Consider the following 5,963-nt stretch of genomic DNA (forward strand, 5'->3'; position numbering starts at 1 on the left):
ATCCACTTGCATAATGGTGTCTTGCACTGTAGAGTTCTGTAAATAAGGATGTAATGGACTCCTTGTTCGAACAGCAGTGCTCTTCTCTGTACATTATTCAGCTTGAATGCTGCGACCTCCAAGTTTCGTGTTATAGGCGTTCCAACCTACTACTTTCCTGGAATAACTGTGTGCCGTCGTAGATCAAATAAAATATTAACGTGGAATGTCAGTTCCCGGTGCACGACGGCTGATCACATATATTGTTGTGGCTACTTGTAAGTAGCTCGACGCGCAACAAATTTTATCGGTAGTTGAGCCGAAGCCATACGAGCATTATATAACTTTGTGGATCAGTTGGACCCAAATTGCAGGAAATTGGCGAGTCTCCCGTCAAAACTAAATCGATATGCAAATCAGTGTGTTTCCAGAAATATGGTTCAAAGTAGGACACCTGGTAGACGGACACTCGGGGACTGCGCCTACAAGATGAGCCCCGATAATGGTGGACCCGATCATGGGCTGTCGAAGAGTTTTCAGCGAGAATCTTTACTGGAGCCAGCACATTTGAACAGTTTTTTCTACTGCTGATAAAGAAATTTCAGAACATCTGTCACACAGAGATAATATTTTTTGTAGGAAATCGGAAACAGTTGAACTGAATGCTGTCCGCCGGGGATAGACCAAGGGCTGCATCACTATCTTGCCCAACCCAAGCATTCCCATGATGTTCAAAAGTTAGTCATGGTTTGACCTGTTTTCTTTCGCACGAAGATCGTCACTGGATAACTCCTGCAGCAGCATCTTGGCCTTAACATTATTCTCTGTGTGCTAAGGTATTTTTATACGGTGCTGGCAACGCAAGTCACATCCAGCACCGTCGTAGTCTAAGCCGTCTTATGACCCCAGAAAGTTAGGGTCAGAGCTGTTTTATACGCTGTTTGTTATCATCAGTCTATTCAGTAGGCGCAGTAACCCGATCTGTATGATTGCCGTTATTATTACCTAATACTTCAGGTTTTGTCATGCTTCTGTCATCGGGTTGAATGAATTAAAGGCTGTAATTAGGGCGACAGTGGATTCTGACTCATCAATATTGTCTCCGCATCTTCAATGCGGTTTTCTTCATTTCCAAATTGCTCACTGAAGTCGTGCCTTACAAGACCGAATTTTGACTTTCATCCGGGAAAACCGTTTCTCTGTTTCACCATCGGTTCCTCGTATCAGTCGTGTTCTGTCGAAAGTCTGATTGGCAAACTATAGTCGAATGTGTGAAAGTAGTTTCCACGTTAGTGTGTTCGTGCAGTTTTTCGAGGCGAAATTTTGTGTCGGTGATAGGAAGCGCGCGGATTTCACAGTCTGTTCATCACTGGTATTTACCGTTCCGAAACTACGGTGTCCGAGAATGTCTCACCACAGAAGTTTATCTCAAGAATATTTGCACGAAGGTCTTTCACCAAGAGAATCCTATGTGATTTAGGGAGTGATCGAACCCGGATATCAAACTAGGCGTGGAAATTTTCCTTGTTGTGGTGTGTTCCGCAAACTGTTGGAACGAATCTACTGATCGCAATTCCGTACGTTTGACTTGTCAATGACAGGCCGATCGAAGCGGGAAGTCAACTGGTGACAAGGAATTCGGTATTGTGAATTTTTTTGTTTCCTAAGGACAAGACAAAACCAAACTATGACCCCCTTTTTCTAGAACCAGCTATTCAACGCAGCAATGTGTATACAGGCGCTGGTTTTTGTCATTGATGACCACGAAATCGATTACTTATCTCTTCGCATCCAATGCAACCCGGAAGGATAGTCGATCTGGTTGTAAGGTCAGTGCTGTTGTGTTTGATTTTTACGCGGTCAATGGTTGCGATGCTGATTATGACCGAATCATTTGAAGGGAGAGGAATAAAGCGAGCTGCTACACCATTGACGAAGTAGATGGAGTGACAATCTGGCTTCCAAAGCTACAGCGTTTTAGACTTACTAAGCAACCAAGGAGCTTCCATTAATAAGAACATTATAAAAAAAAAGTACGGCAAACGTCTTTCACCTATTTATAATTCAGTCTATCCTAGTATCCGAACGGAGAATTAAGCTTCGTTGGCTTGAATACTTCAATGAAGACCGATAGACCCTGTACCAACCAGCATAGTGTCTTCAATGTCTTCTTCCATTTGCAATGGATGTGCAGTTTAAATAAGTACCTCAATAAGAGTAACCAGCAAAGTAATGTTATCAGGAATGCTTATAAGAGCTAACTTCCTAGAACATACGTATGAATGTCCTAGACAACTTGAACCCAAGTTTTAGCAATCAGTGAAGCCACGACCTAAACAACACTTGGATGAGAAAAAGCATGTTTCAACTTCCTAAGGACTCCGCTGCTTGATCTGTTTGCAGGAAATAATTCGACGTTCATAAATCTAGCTGGTACGATATACGCTGCCACTTAACGTACGTGAATTTCCCTTCCAGCTCCAATGTCATTTCCCGCCAGGTTCTGGGTGTTTCTGTTCGTATGCTCGTGCCGCGCACTTTGTTTTGGCTGCATGCACAGAACAAGATGAAAATCCCGAGTTCTTGAGTGGTGGTGGTCAGAAGTCTAGCTGAGTTACGATTGATTCAAATTTGGCTGTCTTTTCATGTAGACAGTGAGCACTTCATTGTGATAAAGCGGAAACCTCGGAACAGATCACCAACGATCCCTTCCATATCACTGACGTGCGTAGATGCGACTGGAGTCAGCAGCTGTGTCCAAAAGAAAATTATGCGACTATGGAACATGAGTTGACCGAAGAAGGCTATCAAATCAGGCCACAATTTGAGGTGTATCGAGCACTCTTCTTTGAATTACCGGCAATCGGCGTGACTGGTTCCAAACCAACGCATTCTGTAAACGCGCACAGCTGGCATATGGTCATCTGTAGAAGTAAAATATTGCCTCCACATTATTCTGCACAAGGATACTCCAGCCTTTTGCACATGCGTACATAAGGATATACAATCTTGACAAAATCTTTTGTAATAAGATTTAAAACCTTATCAAGCGTTTCATTAGTTTGTATTTCATTCAATAAAACCCATAAATTGATGTGCACTTTCCAGACCAGATTTCTCCTTCTGAAGCTTTCGGGTCGGCGTGACGTCAAAGGAACTGAACACACAGTTGGGCTCTATCTCAACAGTGATTTGAAGTATCCATTGTATGAAGTCAGTAAGTTCAGGTAATGGAACAAGTGTTGAACAAGACCCATATCGTCCATTGATCGACGAATACGTGTGCATTCTTTGTCTACTTTGTTGTATCCAATCTTAATTATGAAATCGTTAGCAAACTTGGGATCATTTTTGGCTATTAAACGACCCTTATCGAAGAGGATCTAGAATCCCTTTCCAAATTCAATACCATGGTCAAGAACTCTTCACTTTCTAACCCAGGAACCTAGTGGCATTTTTAAATGCACTTTACATGAGATTTTATGGAAGGGTATGTTTCAAAATCCTTTGAGCTTTTAACTTTGGATCCATCGGAGTAAGTTGGACTGAGGAGTATGCAACGGTAAACAAATCTATAAAATTAGCCGCAATTTCACTTGCCGTGATTTATGGTTGTTTTAACATAATAACGAAAGGTATCAGGATTCGAAACTGGGTAGACCAATACGCTAGTAGGCGGTGTTCTGGGGTTCTTAATAACTGTAAATGTATGTATGTATGTATGTATGTATGTATGTATGTATGTATGTATGTATGTATGTATGTATGTATGTATGTATGTATGTATGTATGTAAGTATGTATGTTTTGTATGTATGTATGTATGTATGTATGTTTGTATGTATGTATGTATGTATGTATGTTTGTATGTATGTATGTATGTATGTATGTTTGTATGTATGTATGTATGTATGTATGTTTGTATGTATGTATGTATGTATGTATGTATGCATGGAAGGTTGACAAATTTACAGTCACTGTTTTTTAAGATGGTGTATCCAGTGCCATTTGTATTTACGAGGATGTTTGTGTTTTACTTACTTCATAACATCCACGAATACTGATTCATTTTCCGGTCGCAAAATATTACGATAGTCATTTCTTCCGACAACTGCAGTGCAAAATGTAAAATGCACCATGTGATCGTCCCAGTCGTTGCGCGTGTTCCCATAATCACGGTAAAATGTAGGTTGAGAATACTGCTGAGCCAAGTGAAAAGGGTGTAATTCATCGAAGTATTTTTTCAGGGAAAGTCAGCGCGTTTGTCGTGTTGGATGCCCAAATTCAATAATGTGCATTTGGCAGCAATCGGAAGTAGAGGTGGCTCGGGTGTGCTGTTTAATGTTTAGTTTGGTCGTAGAGCCTGGTGATGGCTCTATTATCAGCGGTTCTTCTCAATTTAAAGGGATATTATCAGTAAGCATCTTTTCGGCCGTTTGCCACGCGAGACGAATGACCCGTTTCGGTCTTGTATTGGCTGGTGATGGATGGTTTTGTAAAAGCGAATACGTCCGATGCATCCAAAAACAACTTGTAGTAAAAGCCTCCTGACTGACAACTGAATAATTGCCTTCCGGCGCTCCTGTCTCCCTGAAGTGACAGACTTGTTTACTCCAAACCAAAGCCTCAAAAGTTATAGTGGAATAAAATCAAACTCGTCATTGACCAAGTGGATTTGGTTATGTATAAAGAATGCTAAAGGACTCTTTCAAGGGGCAAACTAGGCAATGTAAGAAGAAGGCGAGTCAAGCTTTCCAGTCCTAACCCAAGAGAGTACTTTTGTTCAACTGAGATGTGAAAGCTAGATATTTGGTTGCCTTGGTTTTTTGCGGAACGAATCAAGTCCTCATGTGACGGGAAGCTGTGAAAGCAACGTAGACCAGCTCATTGTTTCTCAAGTGGGTTAAATCCACCCATGTGGAACTTAAAGGTTAGTTGTCAGTGAAATCACACGGAATGTTGTTTAGATAACTTGTATCCGTTAAGATATCCCCGATAAACGTATGCTTGAGTTATTGTATTTTCCGTCTGACAACCTGTTGCCCGTCTACCATTGAATAAACAATGTAAATATGGTGAATGAAAATACAAATATTGTCAGACAATCTCCTTAGCAGGAAACTGTTTTGTTAGTACTAATACTCCTCGTGTAAAAGAATCTGTTTATGGGTTATGTTGAGCAGTCAGTATTAAGTACAAATACCACGGAGACCTTTCCTTGTGTAGAACTGCGTATTCAGACGAGAAGCCTTTCACAGGATACTGCTGTACTTGATAATGTTTTCCCAAACGGTGACGGCCTTCTAAATATGACACAGCGAATCCACAGTACTACCGACTGAGCGGCTTTTCCCCTGGTCCTACTCGATAATTCCGATCAGTTCAAAATGGAAGGCCAATAAAAGGCTACCGTAGGGGCGTGCTGGAACTGCCCCAACAACACATTCTAAAGGTCCTCTTTGAAAACAATACTCAACTCCATAGCTTCTATCCCCCGACTTCCGCTCAGCAATATATATATATATATATACACATATAAAGAGATCTTAAGCCTTCTTCGTTATTGTTTGACTGAACAACCGCCATAGGAGTAACCCCTAGAGCATACGAGCCTCCTACTGAGACGTAGCTTTAGCAGTTGGACAAATGCGCTTGTTTGTTAACTCCGCCGAAACGATCATCTATATTCATTCAGTGTGAACTAATTTAGTAGTTGAAACTTGTTGATTCCAACACATAACGGGGCATCTTGAGATATAAATTAATCGGCATATCCTCAAAGAACACTAAACTCTCAAAAATGGATCGGCAAAAAGTGACACTACAAACCGATCAGTAGGCCCAAAGTGAATCGTCATTTTTTTTCAAAATTAAACGTTCAGTAGATTTTATAAACCTTGTAAGCATTCGTCTTTCTAATCCATCTTTGATTGAGCGTGGTCTGCTTGTAACAAATATAGTACAGTAGGGCAACCTCCGTTGACA

Source organism: Opisthorchis viverrini (assembly GCF_000715545.1).
Source record: "Opisthorchis viverrini unplaced genomic scaffold opera_v5_41, whole genome shotgun sequence".
Taxonomy (NCBI): Eukaryota; Metazoa; Platyhelminthes; class Trematoda; order Opisthorchiida; family Opisthorchiidae; genus Opisthorchis; species Opisthorchis viverrini.